Source organism: Cotesia glomerata, linkage group LG4 (genome assembly GCF_020080835.1).
Source record: "Cotesia glomerata isolate CgM1 linkage group LG4, MPM_Cglom_v2.3, whole genome shotgun sequence".
NCBI classification, from domain to species: Eukaryota; Metazoa; Arthropoda; class Insecta; order Hymenoptera; family Braconidae; genus Cotesia; species Cotesia glomerata.
In genome coordinates, this window is record NC_058161.1 from 7,741,967 (window position 1) to 7,769,446 (window position 27,480).

Below are 27,480 nucleotides of genomic sequence, written 5' to 3' on the forward strand. Positions count from 1 at the left end.
TTTCGGTGTACATCTACTTATATCATTGTATAAGTGTAGTATGCTTGTGATAGAGGCATTTAAAGATCACAAAATTGCTTGAACTTGACGAGTCGAGTATAAAGCACTACCTCACGCGCTTCGCGCTATGAGGCGTGCAAAATTGATAAAATTAATTTATCAGATATTTAATCATTTGTAGAACTTTTGTTAACAAATAAATTATGGCAAAAAAAATAAGAGAAAAAAATTGACATGTAAAAATTTTAAAAAATTCAAAATGCAATTTTAAAAAAATCATTTTTTAGAATTAATTTATTTGTTAAATAAAATTAAAAATTGCTCAAGTGACAGCTAACTTTCATGTTACAATAAATTTTAAAAGTTCATTATTGTCGTCAACTATGATTTATTTACCACAAATAAACCATATCTTTACCATGAATAAACTATTTATTTTACGCAACTAAATCGCTGAAATATATTATATATTTACCAGAAATAAATATTTATTTGGCCACACCTAACTATCTTATATATTTGGCTCAAATAAATCTTATTTCGATCAAATATTTTTTTTTTTCTATGTATACCAAAAATAAAGTAAAATTTTTTTTAAACAGTTTTTTTTTAACTTATAAAATAGTAAAAAAAGCAATTTTTAATTATTTATAATTCCAGCTTAAGTTATTCGTTAACGTTGTCTATATAATTTATTGGTAATGACCTGGAACAAATATTTTCATTCTACACAATAAGATAGAAAAATAAGAATAATTAGAAAATGAAACAAGTATAAAATACAAAAAAATAAATGCAAAATATCTGCATAAATTTTTTTCTCAAATTATAGACAACTTGATTAAAAACAATAAAAAAAAACCGGAACTAAACTTTTTAAGTGATATTGAATTTATATCACCGACGACGAACGTGAAAACCCAAGGAAATTATTATTGCGACTGCGGCTACCAGTGAAATAGCGCAGTACAGTGTGATATACGATTCAGAGACAACGTACTCCGTGTAAGACACTCGTGTACACTACTTATATATTTTTTATATTTCGCCGCAACAGAAAATAAAAATATCTTAAAGTAAATCCTTGGATCTACACTGACATCTCGTAACCGATCTTACGACTGGATTTCGATTTCACCCTCATTCGAATTTATTTTCTTGCTACTTTCTCCTTCTTTTAACTTTTTCCATGTATCCAATGCCTTAATGCTATGAGAATATACCCATATGCAACAAAGTACTGTCTTCTCGGAGTATTATTTTTTATTAGCTTGTTTTACAACTAAAATTTAAATGAAACCAATAAAAACAAAAATGTCTTTTTTTTTTTTTTTTAAGATAATACGTTTTAATATAAATAAAAGGATAAAAAATTCAATTGATACTTCATGTTTTCAACACTTGAAATGTGTTGACCATGCAGTGGCTACTCCTCAGCAATCGATCGTGATGTCATGTTCGCCTCGTTTCATTTCCAATCGAATTAACGTCTGTCAAATGACATTTTTACTTCTATCTAACCGGGATTCCCAGCAATCCACTGGCATGAAAGCAGTCCACATCGATTCATTATAAAAACATGTTTATATTTACAAACAACGCTTTATTAATAATCTTTCTATTAAATTTTTTATCTTTTACTGTTAACTAATATATGTAACATCAATAATTTTTATGTGTTCATTGATGAAATTAACAAAAATTTCTTTTTGAATAAAATTGTTCTTGTCAGCCAAAATTTTTATCTGAGCTAGAAATTTGACTGCACTAATTTATCTTGAAAACCAATAAAAAATATATTTTTTCATTCAAAGCATTCATATTGATCTGCTAAGAAGATAAATTGATAATTCAAGTTTTATTTTTGATGTTTGACATTCGATTTTGCCGATTATTTTTTAACTTCCCGCTAAGAAAATCGAAGATTTTCGAAAATCGGGAAGTTATTGTTTTCACCCCGTTTTACGAAAATCGAGTTTTCATCGAATCTCGACGTTTCGAGGTCCTAGGAAGCATCTCTGACTATTCCCGCGATGGTGTCTGTATGTGTGTGTGTGTGTGTGTGTGTGTGGATGTATGTAAACCTCTCATAACTTTTGAATGGCTTGACCGATTTGATCGTGGTTGGTGCCATTCGAAAGGGCTTGACTAAACTTAGATTTTGAATATACTTTGGAACGATTCAGTAGATTTTGAGAAATCGCAAAAAAACTACAAAAAAAAATTTTTTCAAATGTTTTTTTGGAATAACTTTTAAACGGCTTTACCGATCGATTTCCAAAACTAATCAGCTCTTAAAATCAAAAAACCACATCGATCGCTGCCAGTCCGGTCAAAATCGGTTGATTCGTTTGTGAGTTATCGTTGACGAAAAAAAAACGAAAAAAGTGTTTTTTCGGAATTACTGCGAAATTTTTCATTCTATCAATTTAAACTTGAAGATTCTTTATGAAGCTTAAAAAACTACGTCAGATGCCACCAACCGCGTGAAAATCGGTTCATTCATTCAAAAGTTATTGCCATTTGAAATTTCAAAAAATAGTGTTTTATCAAACTTTTGAGCTCAAAGAGCTTAAAAGCATATAAAAGCTATTTTTTGAGCTCGGAGAGCTCAAAATAACACACAAATCGTATTTATGAGCTCGAAGAGCTCAAAAACGTCATAAGTGCAATTTCAAGCGTTTAGGTATAGAATTGGCGGGAAGTGCAGGGATGGCCTTAAGGGTCAACCGTTTTTCTAATTTTTTTTTAACATTTTTAAACATTTTCTTTTTTGTTTTAAATTATTTTATGTCACAGCAGATTTACGATAAAAAACATAAAGTTATAAAAATAAATTTTATCAATTAGTTCAAAGCTTTTAATGTTAACAAAAGTTTTATGCCAATCGAAAATTATAAATGAAAAATTTTGACACAAATCTAGCTATTTTTTAAATTTTTTTATATATTGTACGCGTAAAAACGAAAAATTAAAAAAAAGTTTATTGTTGAAAAATTAAGATTTTTAGGAACAAAATTTATTTTAATTATTCTAATTTTGATGAATTTGAAAAAAAGTTATTCGATGCTCAAAAAAAACCTTTCAATATTATCCTTATGGGTTGAAGTATTGTAAAGGTAGAATCTAAACGATTACTCCAATTTTTCACATATTATGTTAAAATAAATCAAGGTAGAGCTTAATAAGCGTCTGTATTGTTTATCCCGTTCAGTTTCAGTGAAAATTTTACGGTTGTTGTGAGATTTTTAGCGGTCAATTTTTACGGATTTTTAGAAAATTCAACTCATCATCATTTTTACTATTTTAATTTCTAGTGCTTTAAAAATAAATAAATAATGTGATTTTAAACTAAGGCTAATAAGAATAATTAAATAACTTTAACCTTACCTGGATTATTGTTAGCAATCTAATAAGTAGAAAAATAAAAAAGAGTATAAGTTTTGATAAGCTATCCGTAGTGTGATCCGGGGAATCCCTCAGGGAAGAAAGCATCAACGAATGGCCGAGCACATCTAAAAAAAAAAAAAGATAAGGTAAAGATGGAGAAAGCAGAAAGTCGCGGATATCCCATCTTATGGTGATCCCATGGCACACGTATTGCTGGAAAAGTACGACTCATAACTCGAGCGCCCTTCATACCAACAAGGATAAAAGAAAAATAAAGAGCAAAAAAAAGTATAAGGAGGTGCCTCTTAATGGTATTAGATATCACTGTAGAAATACCAAAATAGGCCAACTGTAAAACTCAAACAAATATTTATTTTATTTCAAAAACAAGTACTTCAAATAGCGAAAGTCAATATAATAAAAGTAATCAAATTAGGCAATGATCTGCCTGATTGGGAATTAATCAAAATAAAATTATTCTAATGACAAATAAAAATAAATCAGATATCAAAAGTTCAGGAACTTTTTGTCTGTAGTTTTAAAACGAAATTGAAAAATATTTTCTGCTTATCGTAAATTGAAATGAACTAATTTTTTTTAAAAACATAAGTTTTCAATAGATATTGAGTCTTTTTTTGATGATGCTTGCAGAACGATTCTGAAAAAGATTTGAAGTTGGTCTGAAAATTTCAAAAACACAATAAAATTACGCCTTTCACGTCTTTGATAAAGTGACACAAAAATCCAAAAAATTTTTCTTATGAAGCTCGAAGAAATGTTGACTGAAATGACAAAATAAGATTTCTATTGACGAAGAAAATGAAGTATAAGCGATTGAATTTTTTTACAACAAAAGGTGCAGTACTAAATTTTCCGGATGATTATTTTTTTTTTTTGTGAGAGAAAACATAATTTTCATATGGAACCGAAGAGAAATAGTTTTTTTATTTGACTCCGTCTAACAAGTATGAAGTATTCATTTCTAAAATAATCTTCAATTTTTTTACTATCCGAAGGAGCTTATCTGACATTCTTTTTTTAATTTAATCAATTACTCAACTAATTTTTATTAAATTCGACACGTCAATTGATGTACACATTTTATATACTAAAAAAAATAAGAAATGAAAAGTTATAATAAATTATTTTTTATTATAATAAGTAAATAACCTGATATAGCTTTATAAAATAATTTTTTCATAAACCAACTTACAAGCAAACCCAAAATTTTCATTCATTAGCTGCACCAATACATTGTGTATAAAAATTCGGTTGAATAGCTTGTATGAAATTACGATAAATCAAGCGATCATCCTAATTCACAAACTACATCCAAAAAAACTGAAGAAATAAAAAGATAGTTGCATATTTAATGCAACTAAAAGAGTGACTAAAAGTAAAATAAATGAGAAAAAAAATTAAGTATGATCGGTAGTAGACATGATGTCTTGTAAAATTTGTTGAAAGTATAAAAGCACTGAGGCGGCTGTTAAATAAAGCAAAATGAAGACTGAAGTCTAGGAGTAGTCGCCGGAGGGGTGAGCACGCCGAAGAGGCAGATTTTAATCCTTGTCGTGTAAAAGAGACGAGTAAAAGAGGAAGGAAGGAAAGAGTAAAAGAGGAATAGGGTGGTTGTCGAAGTGACTCAAAGTCTCTTCCGGCGAGATGCTTAATTCCTCCCACTAGTCTATCGGCGACCAACATCCCCATTTTGCACCCCTTTTATTATAGATCTGCACTATTCTCTTTTTAGAGAACTTACTTCGGACACTAAAAGCCTTTCCACCATCACCAGTGCTGTACATATTTAATTATCATCTATTAACGTATTTATTTTTTTTATTTTATTTATTATTTCTAAATATCCTGTTTTATAATACCGTACATGTATTTTTCATTTAACATCAGTCGTTTGTATCCATCGACTCGCTGTTATTTTCTTTTATAATTCAGGATAATATTTCAGGAAATGTTGAGCAAGAGAAAAAAATGCAAATCCAGATCCAGGGCAAGGCACAGAAAACAATAAGCGAGCTTGATTGTAAGCATTACATAGGGCAGCATCAGCCTTTCATCTTCAGGACGTACTCGTGTACTCACTTGTGTATAACCAGCAGATGATGTCGTCTCTTTTCCGTGTTTCATCTCTCGTTTTTGCGATTATAGCTCTCTCTCCACAACACGGCTCTACATTTTTTTCCGTATATTTTTATCTCAACCAGAATTGTATACAAATATGAAAAAAAGTATTTTTATGTACATGTGTTTGAAAATTTAGGCATAATGTACCGCGAAACTTCACCAATGAAAAAAGATGAAAATTTTAAAGCATTGACGTTGAAACACATCGGTATGGTGATTTTAATACTTTTAAACACTTGGACACGTAATCCGCTTTGCTTTAGTCTCCGTATCTCCTTGAGTGCATTTGTCATCGCACAGCAAACACCTTGAATTAAATCATAATTCAGACTTCATGGCTGTACTGAGTAAGAAAAAAAATTCTGAGACACAATGGAACAAAGTTACTGCTTTGTCTTTACATGCACACTATATATGTATGGAATTTAGTGGATAGGTATAGATTTGATGCGTTGAAGGCTCAGTATAGGATACGAATAACAGTGTAATTTAATAATACGGTAAGAATGACAAGACAATGAGAATAAGGGGTGCAGCAATTGTTAGGATTGTAAGTGATAAGGAGCAAAACCCGCACACGTCTTGTGTTTAATCCCGTAGCGGTCTCTGTTTGTGGTATTAGCTCCTTTACTTAGTGTCGTGGGGAGTAAATCCAAGATGAACGAATTACTACTTACCCTTCTGCGTACAACTTTAGACGCCGTGTCTTGAAACAGTGGGTACAAAAGTTATTCGAGGTTTCATTCATATGTACTCTTGTAATAAAATATCTCTTAAAAATTTATTGAGAAAAATGTTGTTATACTTTGAAATAAGAAAAAAAATTTTTTGCTCAAAAACTTTTTCTCGGTTTTGATATTCTTAGCTTTGTAATTTTTGTCTTTTTGATTGATAACTTTATATTTATTCATATCTTTATGGTGTCTTCAATTTCTAGGGCTTCACACGAGAACGAGATTTTTCTCGTCTCGTCTCGTTCTCGTCTCGGAAAAGCGAGACGAGACGAGACGAGACGTTTTTGAAAATATTATCGGCGATACCGAGACCACATATAGCGCAACCCGAGTCTCGTTCTTGGTCTCGCAAAATTTTTTTTGTGAAGTTTTTATTAGAAAAATTAGAAAAGATCCACATAGAGAACAATAAATTTTACAAACTATAAAATCTGGAGACCATCTGTGAAAAAGTTTTTTGTAACTTTAAAAAAAAAAATACTCAAAGTTGAAACTCTAATTTTTGAAGTATACGTATTAATATTTATATTCTATATCGTAGTATGTCAATACAAAACATCATGGCATCCTTAGCCGAGTATGATTTTTTCATATTTTTACTTCAACAAGTATATTAACAAATATTTTTAACTATAAACAAATCTTTTTATCAGTGCATACAGTAAAATTTTCTTATATTTAACTTATACTTTTTCAACAACTATATAAAACAATTAAATATAAAGAGTTTCTATTATAATCGCCAATGTGTTATGTCGATATAATATTTCAAAAGAATATTGATTATTATAGTTGTTACAAATTTGCGATAATTAACGTCATATTTCAAGAAAAAATAGAATTTACAAATATAAAAACTAATCTCATTATTAATTCAGTACACGGAGAAAAAAGTATTGCTATTACTACGATACAGTATAGTGATGATCACGATCCCCGCATGACTATACTTTAGATGCGCATATGGCCAATCCAGTGGATCATGATTATCACGATCCACATGGATTCGGATATTGAGTGTCTATATTGTTATGGTTTATAGATGATTAGTTGTATTTAATTAAATGTTAATTATATTTTATTGCAGATTATTATTTTTTTGGTTTTTTATTGTTATTAACATAAATACAAATTCTTTTTGTAGCTTGATTAGTTAAAAATTTTTGTGTAGATTATGACAGTCAAGAATTGGGTTAGGTTTAAAAATGTTTAAATAAAATGACTTACAGCAGTATTGTTGGAATTTATCTTATATGACTTTTTTTTTAATTTTTACAAATATTATTATTATTAGCCTAGAAATTTGTATTATTGAAATATTCATTTAAAAGAGGCAAATATTTTTATGGTAAGAAAAAAATTTTTTAATGGAATTTTTACTCCTTTATTAATGTACGTATTTCATACAATAACATATTTTTGTATAAGACAGTATGGGATCAAATCATTTATGCTAAAAAAGACTTATGGAAACAAAAATTTTATTTATTTAATACAATATATAATGTACATTGTTTTTCCTTATCAACGCAGTAGAATTATATACAATAACCACGGACACAGCATTAAAACAGTTAACATAGGAAGATTTATTTCTTTACTAGCCTTCAAAAATCGACACAAGTTTTTCAATATTCCACTCGAGTAATTTATCAACAACCCAATCATCCATATCGCTGTTATTATTAATTCACTAATTTATGTAATTATCACTATTTCATCACCAAAATTGTAAACAAATCCACTCGTAAGTTTCAGACTTGGTTACAGTCGACGCTCTCTGTATTGGATCTCTCTGTATTTGACCGCTCTCTGTATTTGACCACATTCTTCCTCTGTATTTGACGATTTTACACAGCTCTTATGGACAAGGACGAGTCAAATACAGAGAATGGTCCTGTATGGGTGAGTCAAATACAGAGAGCGTTGACTGTATGCGTGGTGGCGCTGAAGGCGTCGTGGATCGTGATAATCACGATCCGTTTCGCCGTAGTAAGGAAACGTTTCTTTATGATCGCAATACGTTTTGACATATTCACATACCATGGAAAGTTAATATAAGAATCCGAAGTATAGAGTATATCAGGTTATAATATTGTGAAAATGACAATACTGTTTTGAGCTAATCACAATACTACGTTTACGATCCACTGGATCGCTACAATAGCAATACTTTTTTCTCCGTGTACTTAACGGACAACTTTTATTGCCACTAAATCTCGATGTTTTGAAAATTAAGTCTCTATTTGGACATTTGCAGATTCCATGGAGGAATTTTTTGTTTTTTCCTGTATTTTTTGTAGTAAATATATGAACAATTATTGTATACATCTGCGGGAGTATATATAATAGAATTGGTCGAACACTCAAGTATTTGGTAAGAAACTTAATAGAAAATTCTTAACATTTAGAACTAATCGAGACGAGACGAGACAACTGGTAACGAGACGAGACCGAGACTCGAACGAGACTTAATTTTTTCGGAATTGACGAGACCGAGACGAGATTTTTGATACTCTCGCCTACTCTCGTCTCGTGTGAAGCCCTATCAATTTCATATCCTTTTTCTTTTTTAGTCTATTCATTAGGTGAGCAAGTGAAAAATGCGCCTTTAAATTTTTTAACCTTTCTTACTTGATTGGAAATAAACATACTTTTTAAACAAAATTTTGATTTAAAAAAACGTGCTATATTTGAGAAAAAAAAAAAAAAAAAAAAAAAAAAGGAAATCAGTAAATATTTTAAAGGAATATTGTCGATTTAAAACCAAAAAAAAACTTTTTGAGAAGAAATATGTCGCTACCCACGTTTTAAAATGTCGTAACGTACAAAATTTGACAGCGATTTTTTATTCAAGAATGGAAACATAACAATATTATGCACCTCATATTCAAAATTTAGAGATCAAATTATTTATCAACTATTTTTGAATGAATATTTGTATTGGTTGAGTTTCATTTGACCGATGTTAAAAATGAAACGTTTTAATCCTCTATTGTAACATTTTCTAAATGTATAACTATTACAAAAAAAAATTAGAAAAACGGTTCACCCTAAAGGCCATCCCTGCAACTTCCCGCTAATTCCATTCTTGGGCGCTTAACATTGTACTTACACTGAAAAAAAAGTATGTCCTATCGCAATACGTAAGCGTATGACATACAGATGGCGCATTTAACATGGGTATAAGCCATACACTTAAACATATTACGATAGAACATACTTTTTTTTCAGTGTATGACATTTTTGAGATTTTTGAGCTCAAAATATAATTTATGTGATATTTTGAGCTCGCTGAGTTCAAATAAATAATATTTCTATGCATTTGAGCTCTCCCAGCTCAAAAGTCTGATAGAAGTTTCATAGAACACTATTAATACTTTCGGAGTAATCCCGAAAAAACACTTTTTTCGGTTTTATTTCGTTCACGATATCTCTCGAACGAATCAACCGATTTCGACCAGCTTGGTGGCGATCGACGTGGTTTTTTAAGCTTAAGGGCGGATTAGTTTTTGAAGTTGATCGATTAAGCCGTTTAAAAGTTATTCCAAAAAAACCACTTTCAAAAATTTTTTTTCTTATTTTTTTTTGAGATTTTTCAAAATTTTTCAAAATCTATCCGTCCGAATCGGTTCAAATTCACAGGAAATCTAAGTTTGAGGGAACTCTTTAGAACTAGGACCTCAAAACGTCGAGATCTGATGAAAACTCGATTTTCGAAAAACGGGGTGAAAACAATAACTTCCCAATTTTTGAAAATTTTCAATTTTCTTAGCGGGAAGTTAAAAATTCCAAGTTCTGATAAACCTTTTTTTTTTGAAAAAAAAATCGGACCAAAACTAGTAATTTCTCAATATTTGAAAAGTTAACAGTTTTATTTCTTTATTTAACATCTTCAATTTGACACAATCAGAAATATTATCATATATTTTATTTCTTAAAGTTATTTTTATGTATTACGGTCAGATTTATAACTAACGCTTTCTTTCTTTCTAACGTTTTCCTGTTTTGACAAAAAATTGGAAAAAACTGTTTCTTAATAAAATTGAAAAAAAAAATTATTGTAAAAAGATGTAACACTACCTGTTAATAATATATTTAACTGAGTGGATAGAACTTTTAAATAGTAATTTAATTAGGATCAATTAAATGAACTTAATGAGATTAATCAAAGATTAATCAATATTTAGAAACTCTTTTTTTTACTATTTTTATCACAGAATACGAAAATTATACTATTTAATTTACAAATTTAAATATCAATTAAAATAAACGTCGTTTTTGCAATCATATTAATCTCTTTTAATGCTGTACTGAGTAGTTAATTTGATAAAGCTTCATATATTTAACTTCACTGAAATTTGCAGCAAATGGCATTATCAGTGTCAAGCTGTCTGTAAGATAAAATCACCAGATTATGTTTTTCTTTTTTTTTTTTTTTTCAACGCAGGCCACTATTCAATGCTACAAAATTATCATTTATAATAATTATATATTACCAAAACTCTCTAATTAATAATCAATAACACATACAAACAAATTGAATACATATGATATTTGAATGAACATCGTGTAAAGTAATATTAAAATCATCGCATAAAAGATAAAACATGACTGATAAGCAATCGAATGTCATTCAGAAACACAGCATATGATTTATATCTCCGTATATAAATTTATGTATGCGTACAAACTTCAAATTCTATGTAGGTACTATAAACTATATATCAGTATCAGTAGTGTATAATATGATAGAGACGATGAAGTATGACTAGTTCAATTGGAATTTCAATGAAGTGTTGAAACTCTGTGTAAGGTTGTGTATATAATATACTTCTCTATTATGTATATAGTTCCACAGTTCTACAAATCTATATGTATCTTCTCACACAGTAAATTTAGTCTATAAACTCGTGTGGCATACATTCGCCATGAACGAGGCCGCAGCGATGCGCGTCTTCTGACGCGTCGAGGATGTCGCGGAAACGCGACGTCCGGCGATAATGTCCGTCAACAGCGACGAGCCAACCATTATACAATACTCTATTGTTGCCAACTTATTCCATTACAGATAACTCAGTCCGCTTAGTTAGTACATTTCTCTCACTTGCTCTGACGCCACTCGCTATTCACTTTCAGCTTCACTCTTTTCTTTTTCTTTCTCTCTCACTCAACCCGTCCCTTATAAATTTACTCTCTTCATATAATACTGTTCTACATCGTTACATACTACATTGATATAAATGTTTTAATACAGTCTTATCATACACATATTTGTTTTGTTTTCAATTTAAATAAACACCGAAATTAATATTCGTTTTTTCTTTTTATTTCAAGTTAATTTATTTTGTGAAGTTTAAATTCAAGTTGAAAACATACGATTCAGTGATATGATAATCGATTACATAATTAAAAAATTAAAGAAAACTCATTTCGATTTTAGGAAAACGTTTTGTAGCACTTTAATAAATAAGCAAATTGAAAATTGTGATTGCGATAATGGGCAAATACTCAATGCTTCAAAACGGATATATATGCTTTTTTACACTGATAAAGAATAAATTTGATTCAAGAGAGAAAATTTCGAACCAAGAAAATCAATTTAAAAAATCAAATTATTTTGATCCAATGAAGTAATGTATACCAGCAACCTAACAACGACTGTGTGACTGTCTAAAATTGCAAATTATGAATAAGAGTACTTCAGCATAATAATTTTTTGATACTTTTAATGACAATATACATAGTTTGAGTACTTTTAAAATAAATTTTAGAAATAATATTGTTATGACAAGATCAAATACCAACAGGTTAATGGAAAATGTGAAAATGTTACGGAATATACTTATAGAACCGACAAACTATTAAAAACTGCTCTAAAAACAACATAAAAAATTGACTAACGTATAAATTCAGCTCAGGAAATTTCTGATTATTCCAAATTTAATTATAAAAATTCCTTTTTAAATAAATATATGCTCGATACGAAATTATCTTTACTCTCTTAATTATTTAGATGATAAATTGACTATCGCCAAAAACATATCAATTATTTTATCTAGTGCAAAATTTCATCTAGTGCGAAATTCTAAGCTATTTAGAACTACTCCAAAAATTTATCATAGCAAATGAATTATCACTAAAAACCTCATAAAGCTTGAAAGGCATAGATTCAAGTCAAGAAATTTCCAATGATATTCAATTCAAATTAAAAAATCCATTTTATCATATAAATACGCTAAAAAAAATTTTCCTTATTTTTATTAATTATATAGATCAGTAGAATTCAATTTTCAATAAAATTAATCAAATATGAGCTTTAGATTGAAAGTTTTTTTTGTTCAATTGAAAATTGCAGATGATAATACATTTAATGCTCATATAGTTTCCTGCGTTATTAGGTTTGAATAAAGTTGTTTTGAAATGATCAGTGACATTTATTCTTGATATTATTCTAGCAATCATGATGAAATTATATATTGTATGACGAGGCATGAAATAATGCGATTTTAAATGCGAATTTATAATTAATTTCATACAAAGTTTCTAATTAGTTTTCGATAATCCTTTATTTTTGATCATTTCTCGTGAAGAAATTTTAGATTTAATGAAAAAATTATACAGTATAAATTAAAAATATGAAAACTCTCTATTCAATATTCAATTTTTATTTCACGTTATGGCAACATATTTGTCCTGAGTGTGGTTAATAGTACAAATGAAAAATTTTTTTATTTTCGATAAATAAACAATTTATTTAAAAAAAAACAATAAACTTATTTGAATAAACTGTAATATTTAGTTACGGCAAATACCCCGAGGCGAGTAAATTTTTTTGCTTTATTTAGTACAAATATTTTTTTTTGTTTAACGTGGTAGTACGCAAAGTAAAGTAACAATAAATAAAAACATAAATATCGGAAAATGATACTCCAATTCATTGGTTTTTGACTTCCATGTAAATATCGCAGTAAAATGGATGAAAAATTCATGATTTCTATTTTCTATCGCATAAAAGTGTTTACATGCTATTTACACAACAATGTACATGGAAATAAAAACGCGTGTGAAATATGAATAAAACTAAATTTAAAAGTTTAAGGGACAATATTATTGAATAGCAATGGTATTTATTTTTTTAATGTACACATTTTCATAAACCGACTAAATCAAATTTTTTTAATTTTTGTTGGTAAACCTATTTTTGATAAAAATTTTAAAACGATGTTATCAAAATTCCAAAACATAAAAATCTTTATCATATAACATAAAAATTTAGAGTGTCTTGAGAGAAAAAAATTTAAGAGAAACATAAAATCTAAATAAATAGCTAACAAAAATTATTTTTACTGTGAGATTAAAATTGTTATTTATTATCTACACTCGACTTCATTGCAAACAATTTGCAATCTTTACAATGCAATTAATAAAAACAGAATTATATTTATTAACAAATAATATGTCTGATAATCTCTGATAGATTATCAAACATTTTCAAGTGCCAACCAAAAAAAAAAGGGGCAAAAAAATAAATAAAACCATAATAATTGAGTTAGCATTAATAAGTATTTATATAAATTCAAAGGGCCCCTTGAACTTCGAGAGCGGTGTGAAAAGTAGCCACCTGGCGGTCTAGACAGACACTATACTTCGACATCGAATGTCAAGGTTTTTTTTTACTTACGTGCGTAGTACTCTCGTTTTACAACAAAGGGGAAAGACGTTAAAATCGTGCAACCGTTGACGGCGAAAAGTGGCACTGTTTAATATTAATAAGCACCTTCCCGGGTTTTCTGCTCTTGGCAGGCACGTAGATACATATCGTTGGTTGCATTACGAAAAGATGCTGCCACTTCTCGCGCCTGGCACATTTTTACGGGTGTGGGTAAAAAACAGGAGGGCATAACAAAAAAAAATTTAAATAACTTGGCCTTAAGGTAACAAGTACATGAGGAGGCTTAAAGATCCATCTATAGTCAGCATTTTGTCATCTCCTTATCTCGATTACCCTTTAATCCAGCTCACGCATTTTTATAATATTCGTAAATTATCCGCGATAAAACGTCTACACAAACGGCAGTTTCGCTTAAGACAAATACATCGTTCTTCTTTCGTTGCTTTTCTTCTACACTCGTTCTATTCTCTGTTCTAAAACTCGAGACTCGGAAACGCGATCGTTCATTGAATCGGTAAGGGTGTACTGGCTTAAAACTCAATATATCAGAGTAATAACTTTTCCATTAAAATGCTTAAGTAGTAATAAGTATGCAAGCCTAACTGACAACTACTTTGAAATTTAGCCTATCAGATTAAAGTGTCTAACTAAATGATATTTATTTTACTAAATAATAAATAATAAATAAATTCCTCGAGTAGTTAACTAATAATCTTCTTCGCTAATTTTTATAAAAATCAATACTGATAGCTATTAACTATGAATAGCAATAATTAATTGAAAAAAAAAGAATCATGAATAAATGAGTTTCGAAAAATCAGATTGAAAAAAAAAGTTCCGTATAGCATAAGCTTATGATTCATATCAACTTAGAAAAATTTGTTCACTCGAATCCATAAGATTTAAGTGAAATTTTTCATTAAAGGAAACTTGCTTCTCAAAAATATTCTTCATCGCTCAAGATATTTTACGTCTCCGTGAATACTTTCTTGAATCAAGAGTTTCTAAACCTTAGTAAAGAATTTTTTTTCCGTATGTAGGGGAACCTGGGGCACGAAGGCCCCCCTGGGGCACGACGGCCCCCCTCAAAAATTAGGTAAAAATTTTTTTTTTCAATTTCCCTCAAATTATAACCTCTATAATGTTTTTATGATATTTCGGGCCAATATGTGATATGTGGGGCATAATGGACCACTCGCGAAAAAAATTGTAACGAAAAATAATTTTTTTTTTTTTCAATTTATGATAAATTTGTGATAAAATGAATTAAAAGAAATTTAATTGAACTAAAAAATTTAACAAAAAATTCAATCATACAGGGGAAAGAGGTACACGACGGTTTCGGGCATAACGGCCCCTCTCATAAATTAGATAAAAATTTTTTTTTTCCATTTTCTGTCAAGTTATGGCCTCTATGATGTTTTTATAATATTTCGGGCCAAAATTTGATAAGTGGGGCATAATGGACCACTCGAGAAAAAAATGACAAATTTGAAGAATTCATTATTTTAAGCCATTTCAGGTCAATGAATCAGAATGAATTTAATTAAACTGAAAAATTTAATGAAAAGTTGAATTATATAGCTTACAAAAAATTGAAAACACAGTTTTTTGAAATTAAAACAGTAATAATTATATTATTAATTATTGATCACGGTATCCTCTGCACCAGACAGAAACCTAATCTCAAAAATTTATTTGAATTCCTCCAAGGATGTCTTACTTTACGCAATTCATATTTCTAATTTTGACGATAAAAATATAAAAAAAAAAAAATTTGGTTCAAGATATTACGTATTTTAAAAGCTCAATCTGAAAACTCAACCTGTGATTCCAATCAATGTTAACTAATGTAACCAATTCATTGCTAAATAACATTTCTATATTTTTTCTTGTACGTAGGTTTAAAACCTCCGATTGCAATAAAAGATTTTTAACTATTATCTATTTAAAACTAATTAACAGCTTAACAATGAAATTTATAATAATTTTTTAAGACGTTAACAAAAATTAAACTTTGAATAAAACATGAAATATAAATGTTCGATGATTAGGAAATCACATCGAGATATTTTAATGAATATACGATTATTCGTAATGATCACAGACATATTCGTCAGAATAATCTTCGCCATTACCTGCGCAAGAATCATAAGATCATTTATTACAATTTTTACATTGAATCCATGACTCTGAGGACTCTGAGGAAAGTACATAGCAATAAAGACAATGGCAATAATCATTTTTATATTTTAAATGTTTTTTTTTTCAAATTTTTTGGTTTTAATTTTGTTTTATTTTATTTTTTTTTTTTTTTTGTTTTATTGAAGTCTTTTTTTTTTGCTTCATGTTGATATTTTTTTTCTGTGAGTTCTCGGCGATACTCAAGACTCGTAAGAATCGTGGTGTTCCCTCGACAACGTTTTCTGGAAGGAGAATCTCCAGAGTTTGATGGTAATAGCTTTAGTAAAAAAAAAATTTTTTTTATATGATTTTTTGGGGAGGGGGCCGTCGTGCCCCAGAAAAAAAAATTTTTTTTTTCGATTTTTAGCAAAATGTCGACTGATTTGTTCGAAATAAATGGAAAATAAATGAATTTGATGGTTAAAAGCCACAAAATAAAAAAATTCGCTTAAGGGGGCCGTCGTGCCCCAGGCTCCCCTATACATATATGTAAGTTAAAGAAATGGTAAATAAATTATTAGCTAAAGTCACACACGGAAAATTAATTTTTGACTAAAATATTCTTGATTAAAAAAATATTTACGATGATAAAATTCTTTTGGTCCGTCAATTTTTTTACGTACAATAAAAAGATCTATGAACTTTACTTATATCATTTCAGTTCTATATAGAACTGAATATGACTGTCAGCATAGAAAAAAAAATTTCTTTGAATCAAAAAAATTATCAGAAAAACCTGAGTTGTTTTTGAGCATGAAGAAATTTACTGCGAGTTTAATTCGAATAAGACAATAATTTTTAAATATTTTCTTGAAACAAAATTATTAACTTTACATAAAAAAAATTTTTTTTTCAATAAAAATATAAGAAATGAATATCTATAAATGCTCACATAAAAAAAAAATATTTTTCTTCTAAATATTTAGTATAGCACCGAAATTATAAAATTTTTAAATTAAATTGAACAATATATGGTTATAATTCAATCAAAAATATCAAAAGTTATATTTCTTCATTTATAAATTACAAAACGTTTTTTAATTAAACCAAAAATTTTAAAAATTGGACCGAAAATGAAAAATTAGCATTGAGTTGTGTTTTTATGACTCAATGATAATCTAAAGTCATATATGCAGTAACTAATATATAATTACTTACTCAATACCGAATCAATTTTTTCCTCGTTTATTCTCCCTCCATAAATAATTACACTTGTTTAATAGAAATCGAGTTTAAAATACCGATGTTTTTACGTGATGGAAATATTTTCCAGCATCACCTTGAGCTTTCGACCCATTCCAAAGGTCAAGAGTGTATACGAGTAAGAAGACACCGGTTGTAAAAGCCCCGGTATAAAGTATACTCTCGAACGGCAAGAAGGTGGGATAAGGTATATACATATAGATACCCATATATAGCATAGGAGGGTAGTAGGAGGGTACAATGTTGCCAAGAAAAAATATAAGTACACATGAAACCGAATAGGCTAGATGTATAGCACGTACCAGGATCAGCCAGTACGTGGAATACTCGTATCGTCTGAGTTGACTCTGTACCTGGAAGCTAGTTCCGGAAAAACACCCTCAATGCTACCACCCGAGCCTTATATACCGTCTTACCTACACCGTTACTGGTTACTGTTGCTATTGCGTTTTTCATGATCCCGGTACCATCCAAAATATTTTTCCCAACTACCCGTTACTCTTGAGTGGTTAATAAATAAACTTTGAAAAATGGCCAACAGTTTTACCGCTGCTTTTTCAATTATTTCTCTCACAATACATTCAACGCAACTGAACCGATTTTTGGGATTGATCATCCATTACCATTAGTAAAAAATGATTTTATGGTTCCCTTGATGAGGATTGAGCTAGCTGAGGGTTGTTTTCTCTGATGATGTTTTTCTGGTGAGAATTGAGAAGAATGATGTTTCAGAACGATTGACATTGAATCATTGTATGGATATATCTAGATATCCTTGTCCAAACATTGGAGCAATGATTGAGATTAAATCAGTAGACCAGAGTTAGTTGAGTTGACCCTTGGAGTAATTGACAGAGGATTTTGGGAACGCAGCTCAAGTTGCCTAAAGTATCGATACAAGAACGGCGACTTGTCTTGTCTGATATGTCTTGCTCACCTGTATTTCCACCTGTTCAGCTGGGCGTTACTTCAGCAAGCTCCACCTACATCCCACCTAACGACGAGAAACGTCCAACGACACGACGAGAAATACCTTTACCCGATTGGTCGACAGCATCGAAGTGAAACTCGTTGTATTTTATTATTTCGCTCATCTACCTATCCACCTTGGAAACCCAATAGTACTATTGCTGTTAGGTGTATACTTGCTACAGATGACCTGGCATCCTGTTTCGATGCATGCGCCTTTGCTCGATTCCCCCAGCCCGATTCCGTCTTTGCACCACCATTCACTTTGATACCTTCGTTCTTTTATTTTTCCGCAAGTCAATCCACCGTTTTGCGAATATGCGCACAGACAGACGAGTCCGCTGTTATAGGATACAGGAATTAACAAAAATAATCAATTTTTTTTTTCCTTGGCTTTGTTTTTCTTGTGCTTCGGTTGTCTTGCTCTGATCGGGATTTATGCATCATATTTTTCATTGGTTTTATAAGAGGTTTTATAATCACAATGATAACAACGTTCTTTGTTTGTGTTATTAAAAATTTTTTATTATTCTAATTTTATAGGATTTATTTACTTAATAATGATGATAATAATGAAGATTTTCGTATTAGATACTTGGAAAATTTAGCGCTTGGTTAAGATCAGAGAAGAGAGTCAATGAGCTGTACAGATGAGGAGGTGTTACACATGCTTCAGTTCTATAGTTAATAAGCACCGCGGAAAAAATGTTACTTCAGTGTTAATAGTTACTAATAATCTTAAAACCTTAACTAAAAAGGTATTTTTTAAGATATAAAAATATAGCAATTGTGACATCGTATCCATGGAAGTTATTAGTATACTAGTTATTTTAAAATGAGATTCACTCACAATGACAATAATGGAATTTTATGTATTCTTATTTGAAAAAAAAAAAAAATGAACAATCCTTCGATGGATATAAACAATACATTGTACACTAATAGAAAAGTTAATTTGATTCAAGAACAAAAATCTCAAACCAAGAATACCATTTTGAAAAAAATAATAATCAGGAGATAAAACTTTTGGACCAAAAATAATTTATTTGAATCAAGAATTAATACAATGGCTCAGGAGTTTTTTCTCTTGGCTTAGGATGATTTTTTTTTTCAAAATGGTATTCTTTGTTTGAGATTTTTTTTGTCATGCAATTTTTTTATCAATGTTATATTTACGAAATTTTCGGTTGTAAGTACACGTTAACTCACAGTTATTTTTTAAATTTTATATGAGAATAATTAGAAAGACCTTTTGGAAAGCCATCGAAAAATTTCGTTAGATAGAAATAAGAATTTATTTATCCGAATTAATGCTTCACTTAAAGTTTTTATTGTCACTTACATAATTAAGACTTTTCATATCTCTTAAACTAATTTTATTGAAGTTTAAATTTCTAAATTAAATCATTTAGAAATTGAAATTAAAAAATGTCCAATAAATTAAAAACTTTTTATTTCTCTTTTAAAACAATAATAAAATATTTTTTGCACGCCTCAGAGCGCGAAGCGCGTGAGGTTGTGCTTTATACTCGACTCGTCAAGGTCAAGCAATTTTGTGATCTTTAAATGCCTCTAACGCAACCATATTACACTTATACAATGATATAAGTAGATGTACACCGAAAAAACACTTAAATTAAACCATCTCTTACTTTCTAAAATCATTTCATGTTGCTATTTTGAAAAAAAAAACGTTTTGAAAAAAATTTTACGTGGACGTCCGGATGTCACCCCATTTTGGATGTACCAACGATTACTCCCGAACAAATTGATATTTCAAGACCGGGCCTTTTTTATTAGTTTAAGAATTCGATGAACTTGGTCCGTATTTCATATCAGTGGCCTAGCTGACGTACTTTTTTTTTAATTGAATTTTTATTAAAATTCACTACGATACAACCGTACAAAGCCAAACGAACTTTCTTATTTGTCACGTGAAAACTATGGCGCCACTTGATCAAGCTAGATTTTTTAAGATTGCGTGTGTATATGACAAGAAAAAACGGCGCCGATATTTAAAAAAAAAATAAAAAATACTTTGTAAGAAATTACTTCATTATAATTTTTTTTTTTTTTTTTAATAAATTACACAGTTAATTTTTTTCTTAAAAAATGAATGAGCGTTATGAGGCGTGCACTTTTGGATTTTCCAAACTTTTTTTTTTTTTTTGGAGTAATGATGTGGAAACAATAAATAGAAAGTGTAAAAAAAATCTATTGGATGTTGCACGCACAGCACTTTACTTTTAATAACATGAATTCAATTTGATGACTATTGCATTATTGTTAAACTGATAAAGGTAGATAACGATAAATAAACGTATCATTATATAAATATTTCATTATTTTCGGTAATCTTTGTACTGATTTATAGAGTGAAGCGTGCGTATATATTTGTTGTTGGGGGTGGAATGAATTTAAGAATAAGGAAAATAATTTATTGGTGTATCGGATACAACGTCACATGGCGTTAGAAAAACAAAGTACAAAGTAAATTGAATATAAAAGAAAAAATAAGATAAAAAATAAAAAAAATAGTAGATAAAAGACGAATGACTCAGTGTGTCTCTTAGTCATTCCTCTCCACCTGTATAACCACAGCATCTTCACGAACAAATGTTATACAAGGACACCACCGAGGGCTAAGCCACCAAAGCCGATGCAGGCGCGAGCCAACACCTGGTGCGTCAATCCCCGAGGGACGCTGATTGTTATTCGTTCCATGCTCATTCTTCCTCGACGTATAACCACTCTTGTACTTAAATTCTTGTTACTATTTTAGTCAGCCTTTAGTCTTTATACTACCTTCGCTTTTCTTAATACACTTTTTCAATCTTTCTTATTTTTTCTTATTTTAGGCTACTTTACGCTAGACACTTATTTTCACCTTGAACATGACCGATTATTTTTCTTCGGATTCACTGTACAACCCATTACTTCTTCCTGGTTTCAGACCAGGATTTTGAGGATGATTCGTATCTTTCCGACAAATCTACGGCTCAAATCACGAAACTCACTAACAAGTTTTTTCGCCGCTGATGCCCGTGGACATTTACACGTACACGTCCTGGGAATAACCGGGCAATGGAAAAATCTCAGAAATTTATAACCCATCACAATACCTTTTTTTTTCGAGTAAAAGTATATTTTCTGCAATCTTTTGGGAATATCAGGTTCAATTTGTAGAGATAATTGAAATATATTCAAGTACTTGTGAAGATTTATAGAAAAAATAACTAATTAATTAAAGGTAGTTTTTAAGTAACTTGCATGTTTTCTAAATTTTTTTTTCGGGAATTTCTCTTTTTATAAAAAAACAAAATTTAATCGTTTCGTTTTTTTTTGTAGAAAAAAAAAATTTTGATTTAATTTTAGAATGTTTTAGTAATATTATATTATTGATCATAGCAGACGCCTCGAAAAAAGATAGGTAACTTACCCCGGTGATTTCGTTTTTTGAGAGCAATTAAATCAATAAATTCAAAGGGATAAATGATCTATAGATTTGGCATTTTTGTTGGAACTAAGATTATAAAATTTTATTAGAATAATAATAGCGTACGTCGAACAAAACAGTGATTTTTCTGTATCAATTCTGTATCAAAACGTATGAATTTTAAAAATGTTTATTTTTTAACAAATTTATGCTTTATAAAAATAATGATTCACTCTATCAAGAAATTCCTGAAATAATTTCGTTAATCAATTTTTAGAGATTATTTAGGACATATGTATTAATAGGTTGCGTAAAAAACATTATTATAACTTATAATATAATGAAATAGAATATACTAGTATTTTACTTAAATCTAGGGATAAAATAAAAGTTGTATCCGTATAAAATAAGGATATCTTGGTAGTAAAAACTAAAAATAGTAAAAGCTGTAAAAAATATTATCAAGATTATTCTATTTACTTTACGAGTTTTTATACATGAAAAAAAGTTGAAAAATAAATTTTATAACCATCTGAGTGTATATATTTGTAGATATATGCCAGCAAGACGAAAGTAACAATCTCATGGGGGTTAAAAGTAAAGGTACGCGAATCATGTAAATTGTGAAAAATATGTCTGGCTCTCAATGATTTAAAATATATGATACAACTATATATCTTTAGGTTGATATATTTCTTGAGTATCAATTTTGATTTTACGCAAAACTTTGGGTGCTTTTATTCATATAGGTATATTAAAGAAAAAAAAACAATTGAGTTATCTATACCTACGATTTTAGTAAATTCAATAAGACCAACGAAATAAGGTCTGGCTCGATCGTAAAACAAGACAAACAAATTTCGAATCTTCCATGTCCCTGTCTTGTTACTCATGTATCTGTCTTCTTCAACTCATCGATAGGATTTTATTCATACATCTTATCTTTACATGCATGTACATTCTGTACCAATATCGACTCTTCATGCAAAGAATACACCCATAAAAATTTTTATTAATTATTATTATTATTATCCATAACTTATTAATTTTTCTCTGTGCAATATCTGGCATGAGAATCATTTAAAGCTCTATTACCCTATTCATTTTTCTAGTTACTTGCAATTATTTTAAAAACATCAATAAATAGAAACCATAGATGTCATTTCAAAGAGAGTTTTGACATCTATCTAAGTATTTATATGACCAGGTCGAGGTGAGATACAAGTTGGAATATTTTTAAAATGAGTCAACTGACATAACATGTTGGTATTGGGATAAAATTACTACCTACTGTTTTATGTTATTATAATATACTTTGTTCATTTCCATATAGCTCATTTTGATGTATGGCAAAAACAGTTCTGTAAAAATAACAAAAAAAACTTTGTTACAAATACAAAGTTCATTTTATATTATATTTATCATATTATTATACATCTACACTGATAGAAGAATTTGTTTATAGTTAAAAATAGTTGTTAATATTTAATAAATCATTTATTAGAGACTTTTTTAATATCAAACAAATATTCTTTAGTATTTAAAATGATTTGTTTGTATTTAATCTGATATTCATTTATTAAATATTAATAAATCTTTTTAAATACTAGGAAATATTTGTTAAGGACTAAAAAGTGGTCTCTAATAAATGATTTTTTAAATATTAACAAATATTTTTAACTATAAACAAATCCTTCTATCAGTGTAATAAAGATATAAAATTTTCATGAATTTCGGGTTTTGTTACACGACATTTATGTTCATTTAAAAATACATATTTTAAAAATTTTATTTTTTAATTCGAATTTCTGGTTAGAAAAATATCAAGATAAAATGTAAAAACATGAAAAAAAAAAATTTATTTAAACCAAAAAAACAATTATAGACTGAGTAGATAATAAGGCTTTCGAACATGAGTGTGTTGACGCACACTCGTTTCGCTTGTTGCGTCAACACATTCGTCGTCGAAAGCCCCACCCACTTGCAATTAAATACACGGATAAAAAAATAGGCGCTGCAACAAAATGTAGTCCTGTGGGAGCAACAGGATAAAATTCTGTTGTAGCAACAGGACTAATTGTGTGGGAGTAACATAATAAAATCCTGTTGCAGCAACAGGATTTTTCCTGTGAGAGCTAAGGTAAAAGCCCCAATAGATATATTTATGAATATAGATATACAAATACATGGAGTGATCATATACTGGTACATGAGCATCTATTGAGGCTTTTACCTTACAAGATAAAATTAAAAATTTTAACGAGTAAATTTTCATTTCTATCACTCAAAGTATCGGACTGAATGAATATAAATAATTTTGAATCAATTAAAATAAGTCGTATAGGGGAACCTGGGGCACGAAGGCCCCCCTCAAAAATTAAGTAAAAATTTATTTTTTCAATTTTCCTCAAGTTATAACCTCTATAATGTTTTTATAATATTTTGGGCCAATATGTGATGTGTGGGGCATAATGGACCACTCGCGAAAAAAATTGTAACGAAAAATAATTTTTTTTTTTTTCAATTTATGATAAATTTGTGATAAAATGAATTAAAAGAAATTTAATTGAACTAAAAAATTTAACAAAAAATTGAATCATACAGGGGAAAGAGGTACACGACGGTTTCGGGCATAACGGCCCCTCTCATAAATTAGATAAAAATTTTTTTTTTCCATTTTCTGTCAAGTTATGGCCTCTATGATGTTTTTATAATATTTCGGGCCAAAATTTGATAAGTGGGGCATAATGGACCACTCGAGAAAAAAATTACAAATTTAAAGAATTCATTATTTTAGGCCTTTTCAGGTCAATTAATCAGAATAAATTTAATTAAACTGAAAAATTTAATGAAAAGTTGAATTATATAGCTTATAAAAAATTGAAAACACAGTTTTTTTTTAAATTAAAACAGTAATAATTATATTATGAATTATTGATCACGGTATTATCTGCTCCAGACAGAAACCTAATCTCAAAGTTTTATTTGAATTCCTCCAAGGATGTCTTACTCTAGGCAATTCATATTTCTAATTATGACTTGATAAAAATATAAAAAAAAGGTCTGGTTCAAGATTTTACGTATTTAAAAAGCTCAATATGAAAACTCGACCTGTGATTTCAATCAATCTAAACTAATGTTACCAATTATTATTATTATTATTATTTCTTCATTCATCGACCATGATTTTTTGGGGAGGGGGCCGTCGTGCCCCAGGCTCCCCTACATACATTTTTTCTTGTCGACATTAAAAAAATATTTAAAGTGAAAAAAATTATCAAATTAGTGAAAAACTCAAATTTTGAAGAGAAAAAAAATTCGAATTTGGAAAGAAAAATTTAAACTTTTAAAAAAAACTATAAAATATTAGAAATTTGAAAAAGTTCGAAATTTTTTTTAAATTGAAATTTTTCTGAGTTCAAACTTATTTTTTTACTCGAATTTTTTTTTTCAAAATTCGGATTTCTCTTAAAAATTATAATTAATTTTATCTCGTAGTTCCCACAAGATCAGTACTGTTGCTGCACCAAGGAAATCCAGTTGCTACAGGATTTTATCCTGTCGCTCCCAGAGGACTACATCTTGTTGCAGCGCATATTTTTTTTCCGTATAATAAACTATTAAGTTGGATTGTAAATAATAATTTATATCACATTTAAGAAAAATTTGGCTATTATATTTGATTGATTTGGGTAATGTGCTGCACTTTTACATAAAATGTGAAAAATCCAAAAGCTGTCATGTTAGTTAAAGAGACTGTTAATAGATTGCACCTTCTATAGCCTTTCAATTCATTTAATCATATTGTCAACAAATATCGTTGCATTTTTTTAAACATTCAATTTTTTGTGTTAATAAAAAGTTTTCTTCTAATTTTTTGGATATTGTCCGTTTATAGAGGAAAACAAGCCCTAACATGATATTTGAGTTTTTAAAAATTGGTGAGGGATTAAAAGAAACATGGTGAATGACAAAAAATCATTTCTGATAAATAACATATATGATGATGATTAATATTGATGCTGTATAATTGTTTAGAGATCATTTTCCTTTAATTATACCCATAACTTTAACAATTCAATTTTACATTTATGAAGTAAATTATAAACTTAGATAACTTTACTAGGGAGTAATCTTAGAGAAATCTTGTTCTGTAATCACATAAGTTTAATAGAAATTAATTATTAAAACACAATCAGCATCAAGAAAACATGAGCTTCACGTGTTAGTGTCATGTAAGTAACCTATGCATATTAAAATGTATGAAAATTTTAATTAACTAGACGTAAAATTATCTAGTTTTATTTACCTGTTTCTTGGTGTTAATAATGTCCAATTTGATTACTATTATAAGCATGAATATAGTTTAATTATTGATATTTAAATAGATGATTCCCTGTAGGAGGCAAAGGTTTATATAGATACGAGAAGAAAGGTCCGCGTGCACTTTCCATAAAATCTCATTGTATATGAGATCACTTAGTGCGGCTGAGACATTAACGACATGCGAACACAAGTGTTTCGTTACTATATCCACACATACAGTTATGTATTACAGCGATCTAAATTTATATACAACACTTTCAAAGTCTATCGCTTACGCTCTGGATATTGAAAGTAGAAAGTTTTATTCAGACATAAGTTTTACATTTTTTTGCAATGGTACATTTATGTCAATTATGTATTGTTTTTGCCATTACCATTTTTAGAGTGTCATAATTTTTTTCAAAGACTAAGTATGCTGACAAATTTTCGTGATAAAAACGTATAATATAATCGTTCTTCTAAAGAAAATTATAAATTAATAACACTTTTATTTTAGAGATCAATAAACGTACGTATCGAACTGTTGTCCATTACTAATGGAACTAGGGTTCATTTTTACACCGAAATTTTTGACAGTGTATTTTCTACTACAGTTTTTTCTGCTTTACACAAAAATATTTAAACAATTAATTATTAACTTATGTAACAATGTCCTTGACTCGGTACAAGTCCCAACGGAGTAATTTAACGATTCACACGAGGAAGACCAACAAAACAATTGACTCAGTAATCTCGGGGGAGCCAAGACTTGTTTTTCCTTTCTTCTCATTTATTTTTCTTGTTGTTGTTTTATATTTGCATCTCTGTTTTATTGTCCGACAAAGACACAAAGATCGAGTGCACCCTCTTCGTTATCATCCCGTTCTCTTGAATATTCCATGAGAGGTCGAGTGATCTTCTAGTCACCGAAAAAAGCGAAAGATCCTTTCTTACAAAATAAAAAAAAAATTCAAAATGTGCAGACTGTATTGAAACATATCGACATTGAAAGTGAAGACAAGACGATAAGAATAAAAATAAAAAATGGGTACGGGGTAAGAAGAAAACAATGGGCTGTTGTATGAAAGAGGAAAGTTAAAAATAAAAAGAGATTGGTTACACGAATCGTCGATTTTCTTTACTAGAATAGCCTGAAGGTTACTCTTACGAACTGCAGATGAGAACTTATGTGAGAGATTGCGTGTGATGGCCTCCCGGCATAATCTCTCACATATCTCATTCTTTTACCTCGACTAGTACCGATATATCCCTTTAGTTTTATTCGGTGTCGCCCTCGAACATCCAAAATTTTACGAATCTCGAGATTTTCTGGCTGCAAATTAAATCGGGACTATTTCTTTTTCACCTTAATACTAACTCATCGGGACGACTACTTTGTCTGTCTGCGCTGGATGTCAGTGTATCCATTCCCCTGATCTCGG

General features: G+C 29.3%; 1 protein-coding gene across 3 annotated transcripts in view; it reads right to left on the reverse strand.

The window, feature by feature from the left end:
• LOC123263213 overlaps positions 1–27,480 on the reverse strand; it is an 83,379-nt gene that overhangs the window by 37,046 nt on the left and 18,853 nt on the right. The window contains exons 1-2 of one of the 3 annotated variants that reach the window (XM_044725796.1): positions 18,266–18,320; positions 3,391–3,515 (exon numbers count right to left, since the gene is read on the reverse strand). The gene's annotated coding sequence lies outside the window, so the exon portion shown is untranslated. Of the gene's footprint in view, positions 1–3,390; positions 3,516–17,283; positions 17,439–18,265; positions 18,321–27,480 lie in introns of those variants that run through there. The other 2 variants (XM_044725794.1, XM_044725795.1) reach the window with 2 other exon arrangements.